This window comes from Aegilops tauschii, chromosome 3 (genome assembly GCF_002575655.3).
Source record: "Aegilops tauschii subsp. strangulata cultivar AL8/78 chromosome 3, Aet v6.0, whole genome shotgun sequence".
Lineage (NCBI taxonomy): Eukaryota > Viridiplantae > Streptophyta > Magnoliopsida > Poales > Poaceae > Aegilops > Aegilops tauschii.
The window spans coordinates 199,397,631-199,409,146 of record NC_053037.3 but is presented as its reverse complement, the minus strand read 5'-3'; positions in this window follow the sequence as shown (position 1 = coordinate 199,409,146).

Sequence of the window (11,516 nt, the reverse complement as noted above, 5' to 3'; positions counted from 1 at the left end):
ATGGCTTTTCCATGGCCATTCCGAGATATATTGCCATGCAACTTCCACCGCTTCCATTTGATGACTTGAGCATTCATTGTCATTGTCGGAGTAAATGGCCACGGGTAGCCTAACCGACTGCCCCTGGTTCTTTTGAAAAAATTATCAGGCCTTTGGGCCTCCAAGCACTCCAAGCATTGGGCCGCCTTCCCTGGCCGACTACCTTTGAAGCCGACTCCCGGAAGGCGACCCAGCCTCAACGACCTCCCCCCAGGACAACTACGGGGTGGCCGACTCCAGGGAGCCGGCCAAGAAGAGCGCCAACTCCAAGCAGTCGGCCGAGACCACAACCACCAAAGCAACGCCCACATAACGGTGACAAGACGGGGTGTGGCCACAGTGCGGCCCACTACCCCCGAAGCCCGAGGCAGGCATGGCCACAGGAGGCCGTACGGGATGACCGTCTCCTGTTCGGCTCGGCACTGTAGCCATGCCGCCTCAACGTCATCCACGACCGACTCCTGTACGGCCCGCAGGCGGCGGGCCTCTTCCGCCAGAGAGAGGCGCGGAGGCGGCCCGGCCTCCCCCAGTCGGCCGAGGGCGTAGCCGGCCCCCAGAAGCCGGCTACCCCCTTCCTCGAAGCAGGAGCCCCATTAAGGAGACAAGACGAGGTAAGGTTACAGTGAGAGCCCCCGAGGCGGCCCACTGTAGCCACGCTTACCTCGACAAAGCCCTCGTCATCAGAGGCGAGGCTACAGTAAGCAGCCGCCGACAAGACCCTAGGCTGTGGGGCCGGCCTGTCGACAAAGAAGCCGGCAGCCGGCGGGACCCACCAGTCGGCGGGACCCAACAGCCGGCGGAGAAGCCGGCGAGCGTAGACACTGACGGCTGGGACCAGTGCCCAGCCGGATTACCATTGTACCCCCGGGGTGTAGGCCTACATAAGCCCCCCGGAGCGCCCATGCAAAGGGTTAGCTTTTGAACACAGCACACACACCATGGAGATAGAGAGAAGCAAGAGCTAGCCTTGTTCTTCTTCTACCTTGAACCCAACAGCTCTAGGAGCGATTGTAGCTACCTTTCCTGATCTAGTGATCATGTGGAGACCCCGCAGAGCAGGACTAGGGGTGTTATCTCTTCGGAGAGCCCCGAACCTGGGTAAGATCCGCCGGCGTGCATGTCTTTGCCTCATCCCGTTTCCAGGCACCGGCGATGTCTTATTGGCACCCACAATGATAAGCCATCCATTGGCATATGTCGCACCAACCACCCGACATTTGGCGCCCACCGTGGGGCCAGGTGCACCGTCGTCCGGAGACCTGTTCTGGACGGGAACCCTCTTCCTCCCCCGCGAGCGCAGCCAGCCTGCTGCGCCTGATGGCGTCTGCCTTGATGCGCTGCAAGGCGTCGACGACGCCTGCGCAGCGAGCTGCCTCGCCGATCTGCTCGGCGAGACTCGCATCTCCGACGAGCCTGCGTCCGACGCAGGCACCGACTACCCCGAGAACCGCCTCATCAGCCTCCTCGACCGGCTTTACGTCTCCAGCGAGCCTGTTGCAGACATGGAGTCGGTCGGCTCCACCGACCCGATGCTCATCGACTCTGACACAGCATCGCTTGACGCCTACCCCTCCGACATGGTGGTCTTCGATGACCCCCTCCCTCGAGCTGACAGCGGCAACAGCGCTGTCACCGAAGTGCTGGTCATCAGCCATGTCGCCAACTCGGGCGAGAACGCCCACGACGCCCTGCAAGCGGCAATGCACGACCTCCCGTCCCCATCCCGGCCGACGCCGCCTTGCCCTCATCGCGGAGGGCCAGAAGATAGCCTCCATGAGACGCCTCACCGAGGCCCACCAGCGCGAAGTCGACCGCGCCGCCTTTGGTACGCCGCCGCCTAGCGGCCCGAGCCGAGCCGGCTTCGTCCAGAAGCGCGGCGCGGCCGTCGCCAGCATGCTGGGGGCAGATCGCCCCGTCTACGCCACCCCGCTCGAGAATCTGCGGGCCGCTCAGGCGGCTGCAGAAGAGCTCAATGGGCTGGGAGGCGATGAGCTCCCCTACATGACAAGACGGATCCAGCAGCTGATCGACGCGGCTGCAGAACGACACGAAGCCGGCGCCCGTGCTGATAGTCATCCCCCACGCCGGGAGCACGCCGCGACATCCCGCTCGCCGACTGCGAGCGGTGCGTGCCAGAAGAAAGACAAGGAGTCGGCTGCCAGCCGCAGCCGGACTCGTATCACCATCGAGCGCGACGCGGAGGGCCGCCGTCGAGCAGTAGAGCACCAAGGAAATCTGCCTCCTCCCCCGCCTTGAAGAGAAAGACGCCTCACTCCGCCGCCTATCACACACCCGACTCTTGGCGACCGACTCGGCCGCTGAGAAGGAGTCGGCGAGAACGACGCCCGCCACAGGATCGACCGCCTTGCTCGATCCTTGGCGTTAGAAGAAGAAGACGATGTCGGCCCACCATGCTTTGGCCCCCGCATCCGCGACGAGCCCTTCCCCAAAGGGTTCTCGCTGCCCAGAGACACGCCCAAGTACAACGGCTCGGTGAAGCTGGAAGATTGCCTCATCGACTACTCCACGGCCGTCAGCATAGCCAACGGCAATCGGCGCGTCGCCGTGAAGTACGTCCGCCTCATGCTGCAAGGCACGGCGCGCACATGGCTCAACAGCCTCAAGCCCTACAGCATCAACAGTTGGCTGGACTTCACCGAAGTCTTCGTCCGCAACTTCACCAGCACCTACAAGCGGCCTCCCAAGCCTCGCCAGCTCTCCCTCTCCGTCCAAGGGCCCAACGAGTCGACCCGCGACTACCTCACGCGATGGGCCGAGCTCCGCAACTCCTGCGAGGGGGTGCATGAGGTCCAGGCCATCGAGTACTTCACCGCTAGGTGCCGAGAGGGCACCCTCCTCAAGCACCGACTCCTCTGCGACGAGCCGGCTACCCTCGACGAATTGCTGGTTATCGCGGAGAAGTACGCCACGGCCTACTCCTCAATGAAGACCGAGCTGCGAGTAGACGCCTCTGGGAAGGTGATAGCTCCGGCTCCCAAGACGCCGGCTGGCGACCCCAATCGGCGCCCTTACCAGAACAATCACAAGCGCAAGGCCCCCATGCCGACTTCCTCCAGTCGGCAGGTGGCCACAGTTGAAGACGAGCAGCCCGAAGAGCGGCCCGATCCCAAGAAGAAGGGTGGCCGGCCGCCTTGGCAGCCGTCTTTCTCCTACGAGCAAGCCCTCGACGCCCCCTGCAAGTTCCACAGCGGCGCGAAGCCGTCCAACCACACAACCCGGAAATGCCACTGGCTCACCCGCATCACCAAGGGCGAGGGGATGTTGCCGCCTCCGCCTCCCGGCCCGCCGCCTCCAGCCCCTCAGCAGCCGGCGGCTCGGCCGGCAGTCGGCGCCATCCAAGACGAATTCCCCGAAGAGCACGCCGCCTACGTCGTCTTCACCAGTCAAGCCGACGACAAATGCAGCCGACGCCGACAGCACCAAGAAGTGAATGCAGTCGCCACCAGCACCCCCGAGTTCATGCACTGGTCAGAACCGCCAATCAGCTGGAGCCAGGCCGACCACCCAGAGGTGATGCCCTCTCCTGGCTCCTATGCGATGGTCTTGGACGTCACCCTCGCGACGGAGAGGCGAGCTGCCAGATTTTCCCGTGTCCTGATAGACGGCGGAAGCAGTATCAACATACTGTACCGCGTTACCATGGAAAAACTGAACATCAAAGCGAAGCAGCTCATGCCGAGCCGCACCGTCTTCCATGGTATCGTCCCCGGCCTGTCTTGCTCCCCAATCGGCAAGATCAAAATGGATGTTCTCTTCGGAGACAAAGATCATTTCCGCCGAGAAGCAATATGGTTCGAGGTAGTGGATTTGGAGAGCCCCTATCATGCACTGCTTGGCCGACCTGCTCTGGCCAAGTTCATGGCTGTGCCCCACTACGCCTACCTGAAGATGAAGATGCCGAGCTCGAAGGGGTCCTCATGGTAGCCGGCGATTACAAGAAGTCCATCGAGTGCGCCATGGCCAGCAGCCGGCTGGCCGAGTCCCTCGTGGTGGCAGAAGAGAAGAAGATGTTGGAGCGGGTTGTGGCCATGGCCGGCAAGCAGCCGGCCTTGTCCCCCAACCCCAAAGATTGTGATGCTCAGGGCTCTTTCCAGCCTGCCAAAGAGACGAAGAAGATACCTCTGGACCCGGAGAACCCGGAGAGGTTCGCTGTCATTGGGGCGAACTTGGACAGTAAATAGGAAGGCGAGCTCGTCGACTTCCTCCGTGAGAATCGAGACATCTTTGCATGGTCCCCAAAGGACATGCCGGGTGTCCCGAAGGATTTCGCCGAGCACAAGCTACATGTCCGAGCTGATGCGAAGCCGGTCAAGCAACCCCTCCGCCGACTGTCAGAAGAGAAGCGAAGAATTGTGGGAGAAGAGATAGCCCGGCTCCTTGCCGCTGGCTTTATCATGGAAGTGTTCTTTCCACAGTGGCTTGCCAACCCAGTTCTGGTTCTGAAGAAGAATAACAAGTGGCGTATGTGTATAGACTACACCAGTCTGAACAAGGCCTGCCCAAAGGATCCGTTTGCTCTGCCACGGATTGACCAAGTGATAGACTCCACAGCCGGATGCGAGCTGTTAAGTTTTTTGGATGCGTACTCAGGGTACCATCAGATCAAGTTGGACCCAGCTGACCGCCTGAAGACTGCCTTCATCACACCCTTTGGAGCTTTCTGCTACCTGACTATGACATTCGGATTGAGAAATGCCGGTGCCACTTTTCAGCGTTGCATGCAGAAATGCCTCTTGAAACAACTCGGCAGAAATGCCCACGTCTATGTAGATGACATTATGGTGAAGACAGAGAAGCGCGGTACCTTGCTGGAAGACCTGAAAGAAACATTCGCCAACTTGCGCCGATTCCAAATCAAGCTCAACCCCGAGAAGTGCGTGTTCGGAGTGCCAGCCGGCCAGCTGCTAGGCTTCCTGGTCTCCGAACGCGGCATCGAATGCAACCCCGTCAAGATCAAGGCCATCGAGAGGATGGAGATTCCCACCAAGCTGCGAGATGTGCTCTCCCCTTGTACCGACTCATGAAGAAGTCCACTCACTTCGAGTGGAATGATCAAGCCGACCAAGCCTTCCATGAGTTGAAGAAAATGCTGACCACTTCGCCTGTCCTGGCGGTGCCGACTGAGAAGGAGCCCATGCTCCTCTACATCACCGCGACTAGCCGAGTCGTCAGCACTGTTGTTGTGGTCCAGCGCCCGGAGGAAGGCCGAGCCCAGCTAGTCCAGAGGCCGGTGTACTATCTCAGCGAAGTGCTATGCAGCTCAAAGGAAAACTACACGCACTACCAGAAGATGTGCTATGGGGTGTACTTCGCTGCCAAGAAACTGAAGCCCTACTTCCAAGAGCACCCCATCAAGGTCGTGTGCAGTGCCCCGCTCGCCGAGATCATAGGCAGCCGGGATGCATCCGGCCGGGTGGCAAAATGGGCCATTGCGTTGGCGCCCTACACAATCTTCTACCAACCCTGCACCGCCATCAAGTCGCAAGCATTGGCCGACTTCCTCGTCGACTAGGCCGAGACCCAGTACCTACCGCCGGCTCCCGACTCTACCCATTGGCGGATGCACTTTGACGGGTCCAAGATGCGCACCGGCTTGGGAGCCGGCATCGTCCTCACCTCTCCCAAAGGCGACAAGCTCAAGTACACGCTGCAGATCCACTTCACCGCCTCCAACAACGTGGCCGAGTACGAGGCGCTCGTACACGGGCTCCGGCTAGCCAAAGAGCTTGGCATACGCCTGATCCTGTGCTACGGCGACTCAGACTTAGTGGTCCAGCAATCGTCTGGCGACTGGGACGCCAAGGACGCGAACATGGCGAGCTATCGATTCCTCGTCCAGCAGATCAGCGGATACTTTGAAGGGTGTGAGTTCCTCCACGTGCCAATGGCCGACAACGACCAAGCAGATGCCCTAGCACGGATCGGCTCCACCCGACAGGCCATACCGACTGGCGTCTCCCTCCAGCGCCTCCTCAAGCCGTCCATCAAGCCGTCTCCAGAGTCGGATTCCTTCTTCGTACCGCCTGCGCCAGATACAGCCGGATCCGACTGGAGAAACCCCGCAGGCGGCACGGGGACTTCGACAACTGGCCCGGGGACTGCCGTAGTCACGCCCGGCCCGGGGACTTCAGAACCCGGCCCGGGGACTGCAGCAGTCGGCCCAGGGACTGCAACGACACAAGAAGCGGTGGCCGACTCACCCAACCCACCCACCCGAGTCATGGTGGCTACATTAACAGAAGCAGAAGTCACAGCTCCCTCATGGGCCCAGCCCATCCTCAAGTTCCTAGTCAGCAGAGAGCTGCCGGCTGATGAGATGTCAGCAAGATTAGTACAACGACGAGCCGCAGCATATACAATAATCAACAGAGAGCTTGTGAAGCGCAGCGTCACTGGAGTCTTCCAGCGTTGTGTCGAGCCAGAAAAAGGAGTGGCAATCCTCAAAGACATCCACCAAGGCGAATGCGGCCACCACGCAGCCTCAAGATCCCTTGTGGCCAAGGCTTTCCGCCATGGTTTCTTCTGGCCGACTGCCTTGGAGGATGCTAAAGAAATAGTCAAGAGCTGCAGAGGATGCCAAGTTTTTAGTTCCAAGCAACACCTGTCGGCTTTGCACTCAAGACCATTCCCCTCACCTGGCCTTTTGCCGTCTGGGGACTGGACATGGTGGGCCCTTTCAAGACAGCCCGCGGCGGCTTGACGCATCTACTTGTCGCTGTGGACAAGTTCACAAAGTGGATCGAAGCAAAGCCGATTAAAAAGCTGAACGGGCCGACTGCCGTGACATTCATCACCGACATCACTACTCGGTACGGCGTGCCGCACAGCATCATCACCGTCAATGGCACGAACTTCGCCAAAGGAGCACTGGCACGTTTCTGCGCGACGCAGGGCATCCGACTGGACTTAGCGTCCGTTGCCCACCCGCAGTCAGACGGCCAGGTCGAGCGAGCAAATGGACTCATCCTCTCCGGCATCAAGCCCCGACTGGTTGTACCATTGGAGCGATCGGCCGGCTGTCCTCTGGAGCCTGCGCACTACACCCAACAAGTCAACCGGCTTCACTCCATTTTTCCTCGTGTACGGTGCCGAGGCTGTCATCCCAACAGACATCGAGTTCGACTCGCCTCGGATCACCATGTACACGAAGGAGGAGGCCAAAGAAGCAAGAGAAGACGGCGTGGACCTACTGGAAGAAGGCCGACTGCTAGCACTCAGCCGGTCCGCCATCTACCAGCAAGGGTTGCGTCGCTACTCAACCGCAAGGTCAAGCCAAGATCCTTCCAAGAGGGCGACCTTGTGCTCCGGCTGATCCAGCGAACAGCCGGCCAGCACAAGCTCTCGGCCCCTTGGGAAGGCTCCTTCGTCATCCGCAAGGCACTTGGCAACGACTCCTACTACCTGATCGACGCACAAAAACCAAGAGCACGCAAGAGAGACGACTCCGGCAAGGAGTCGGAGCGACCATGGAACGCAAACCTCCTAAAACGATTTTACAGTTGAAAGCAGTATGTATCATGCTACCCCTTTTGTATTAAGTACAAACCAACAGGCCCCCCGAGCAGTACTCGGGGACTGCCTTTTGTTTATCTACGAATGACAAGTGTCATATCTATGAATGTATCATTACATTTGAATTCTTGTCTGGCACCGGGTTCGACTAGTCGGCCCGGGGACTGGCCGCCTTGAGCTATATTGAAAATTCTACCTGAAGTCAGAAAAGTAGTGTGCCGGCTCCCGAGTCCCCTCTTGTTGAAAGTCGCAGCTCGAAGAACCGACTGTCCGACTAGCAAGAGGCAAGGCAGGCAGGATGCCCACACGAAAAATGGCTAAGGAACAACGAACCTATATAGCAAAGAGACGGCCTCCAAACATGCCTGCCGGCTGCCAGAACAGCCGGCTTGCCGGCTTCCTAAACACTTAGCTTTAGTCCAGCAAAGCTAAAGTACTCCCCTCCCAATTGGCCAAGCACTCCTCCAGCTACAGATTGCAGAGCAACTGTTGGACTGCGGAGGCGGCAACCAAGGGAGGGCGGCAAAGGAAAAAGCAGAAGGATAAAAAGCAAAGTACAAGGAAAGGCCAAATGCATGCATAAGTTATATATACAATAAAGCCCCCAATAGGCTGGCAACAGACATAAGTTCGAATACACCCAGTGGGTGGAATTGTGCAGACTTAACCAAACATTGTTCCAAAAGTAACAAGACAGGAAAACAAAAGATGGCAGACTAGGGCGCGGCGCGGAGGCCGAGCTGGTCGGTGGAGACGGCCCCGCCGGCTGAAGGAGTGGCCGCCTAGCGGGTCTCGGCTTGACCACCACCAGCGGCAGGCGACGCACTCGCTCGCGACGTAGTGCTGGAGGTACGGTCAGGCTGAGGCTGGCCGGGTGCCCCACCAGCCGGCTCGCCGTCTTCACCCTCCTCCTCCTCCTGTTCGCCCTCGTCACTGGAGTCGATCTCCTCCACCGAGTCCTCACCGTCCGCCGGGTTCAGCCCGAACCACTCCTCCGGCTGCGCGACACCGTTGTCGTCTACCTCGGGGGCGAAGACGCTGGTGTTGGTGTAGTCGGCGATCGCCGAAGCCCGCCGGATGATAGCCGACCGCGCCGGCTCCAGCTCTGTGTCGGCTTGCTGCTGCCAGGTAGCCAGCTGATCCAGGCTCAGGCCGGGATACCAGGCCTTGACGAACTCCAGCGCCCGCCTGGCGCCGGAGCGAGCCGCCGAGGCATTCCATGCCTCGAAGCGGCCGACTGCCACCTCCAGCCAGTCGGCAGTCCGACTGGGGTGCAAGGAACCACTTGGCCGGGCCAGAGGGCGGCCAAGACATGTGCCCCGGCACGCTGAAGCCGACGGAGCAGTCGGTGAGCCGGCTGGATGCGGGCCTGGATCGCCAGGAGCTGCTCCTCCAGCGAGCGGCCGGCGGTTGGCGATATCTCAAAGCTAGCCTGCCTTCGCGCTTGGCGACGGGCCTCGATGGTCTGGTTGGCGGCAGTAGAATAGCCAGGGAAATATTCTGCGCAAGAAAGAAGAAGAAAAGGAGAAAAGAGCACCAAATCAGAAAAAGAGCGAAAGTGGCAGATGGCAAGAAAGGACGAAGAGGTAGGCGGCTTACCGTCAACCAGATCTTCGATCTGGCCATAGCCAGAGACCAGAGTCTGCCTGGCCTCAGCCCAGCCAGCTACCTCCGTCTCGTACTCGGCCTGGAGAGTGGCTTCGCGGTCCTGCACAGCCTTCAGTGCCGCCTTGTGGCTTTCCTCCTGGTTGGCCAACTTTTTGGCAAGGCGGTCGCGTTCCTGCACCAAGGCGGCGAGCTCGGCATCCTTGGCACGAAGGGCAGTCTGAGACTCCCCAGCTGTGCCCTCAGACTGGCGTTGGCCGCTGCAGAGACAGCAGAAAAAGAAAGAACAAGTAAGAGGAAGTCGTCAAGGAAGATCCGACCCGACTGCTCAGCATTCGGCCCGAATCTCGGGGACTACACCCAGTGGGTGCGCTGACGCGCCCCCACATGAGATAAAGAACAAAGCACGTACCTCGGCTCTCAGTAAGGTCGGCGGTCTTCTGAGTTAGCTCCCGAGCCTGGGAGTTGAAGGTGGCCGCTCGAAGGTTGTGGTAGTCCTGCAAGATGGACAGAAGATCGAAGTAAGAACAAGAATAGCAAAGGCAAATCCACCAAGAAGTTCCACGCCGCCTGCTCAGCAGCCGACTCGGAACTCGGGGACTACACCCAGTGGGTGCGCTGACGCGCCCCCACGGAAGAAATCAAGATCAAGAAGAAGCAGGATGGGAATACTAACCCGGATGGCCGCCCGCGTCGTGAGGAACTCGTCGGTGAACTGCCTCAGCGCCGCAGCTTGGCCCTGGAGCCGGGTCCGGACGTCCTGTGCAGCCACGTTCACCACGGCCGTCCCTCCGCCTGGCGTCCACCCTGAGGTAGCGCTGGCCGCCTCCGCATCCCGGGCCGACGAGCTAGAGCCCACGGCCGGCTGCGGCTCTGACGCGGCCTTCTGTGGCTCCGACGCGGCCTTCCCCGCGCGCCGGCTCGACGGAATCATAACCGCCATCTCAGCCCTCGCGGCCGGCTCGCCCCCCGCCGACTGTGTAGGCGGCGGATCAGGCCGGCCGCCTTGAGCCGCCCCAGTTGGCGGGGTCGGCACCGGCGCCCTTTCCAGGATGATGACGTCGTCGCTCCCCCCAGCCCTGGCTGGTCGCCGCTGGCTCCCTCTGGCGAGGGCTCCACGTCCCCAGGCGCCATGACGCGCAGCGGGGTGACCATCAAAACCTCCCCCGCCGCCGCCGCGGCCGCAGCCTCTGCTTGGGCCCTGGCTGCGGCATCGGCGAGTGCCTTCGCCGCCTCCTCCTCTCGTGTCGCGGCCGCTTTCCATGCCTCCGCCTCCCGCGCCTCTCGCTCCACCCGCGCCTCCCGCGCGTTCCTTTCTGTCGCCTCCTGAAGGTCGGCACGGGGGTCCACGCGGCGGGTGGTGCTCCCAGAGCCCCTCGGCGACTCAACGACGGAGGCGGCAGCCGCCCGCTCAAGCGACAGCGGAGCTCTGATCGTTGGAGAAAAAGACAAGGGTTCAGGAACCACCAGAGAAAAGAAAGAAAAAGAGTATACAAAAGAAAGCGAACTTACGCCGACACGGTCTGCGGTTGCTTCACCGTCTTGCGGAAGAGAGCCGCCTTCGCGGCCGCCTCCTCCCGCCTGGTGGCTGCCGCCCCGCCCCTGGGTTTCTTCGTCCGGCTGCCGAACAAACCCTGGGCGGCGCGACGCTTTTGACCTCCGCCCCGAGCAGGCGGTGCGGCGGAGGAACCCGCGCCGCGTCCAGATGCCGGCTGGCGGCGCGGGGCGACTTCGGCCTCATCGTCGTCTAGCCAGTCGTCGAAGGTGACTCCGAGCCCGGAGCCGCCTGCTTCGCCGCCGGCTTGGGCACCGCCCGGCTCGATGTTGTCGTCCATGCCGGCCGCCCCCAAGTCGGGGTCCTCCAGATCGTGTTCGGTCCGGTCGGGGATGAATCGACGCTCCGCGTCTGACCCGCTGGCCGGCCGAAGAAGAGGACTCTGTCAAAAAACGAACCGACTAAGTTAGAGTCGGCCAAGAGGAACTCGGCAACAAAGCAAGGAAAAAGAAAAAGAGACAAGGAGAACATACCGTAGGCGGCGGATTGGCTCGGCTATATGGCTCCTTGCCGAACTGCCACTCTTCGGTGAGTTTGCAGTTCGCAAGGTAGTTCACCGTATAGGCGACCTCCTCGCGCGGCATCTCCTTGGTGCACATTCGGCTCGGATCGAGCTGGCCGCTCATCTGACAGATCAGATGAGGCCGGCTCTGGAGCGGAATAACCGGGCGCGTGACGAATGCGGCCAGCAGGTCGGGCCCCGGCAAGCCCTCCGACTGGGTCAGCTCTCACACTCGGGCGACGGCGGCGGACCCGGCCGGCGTTAGAGTCACGGCCCGGAAGG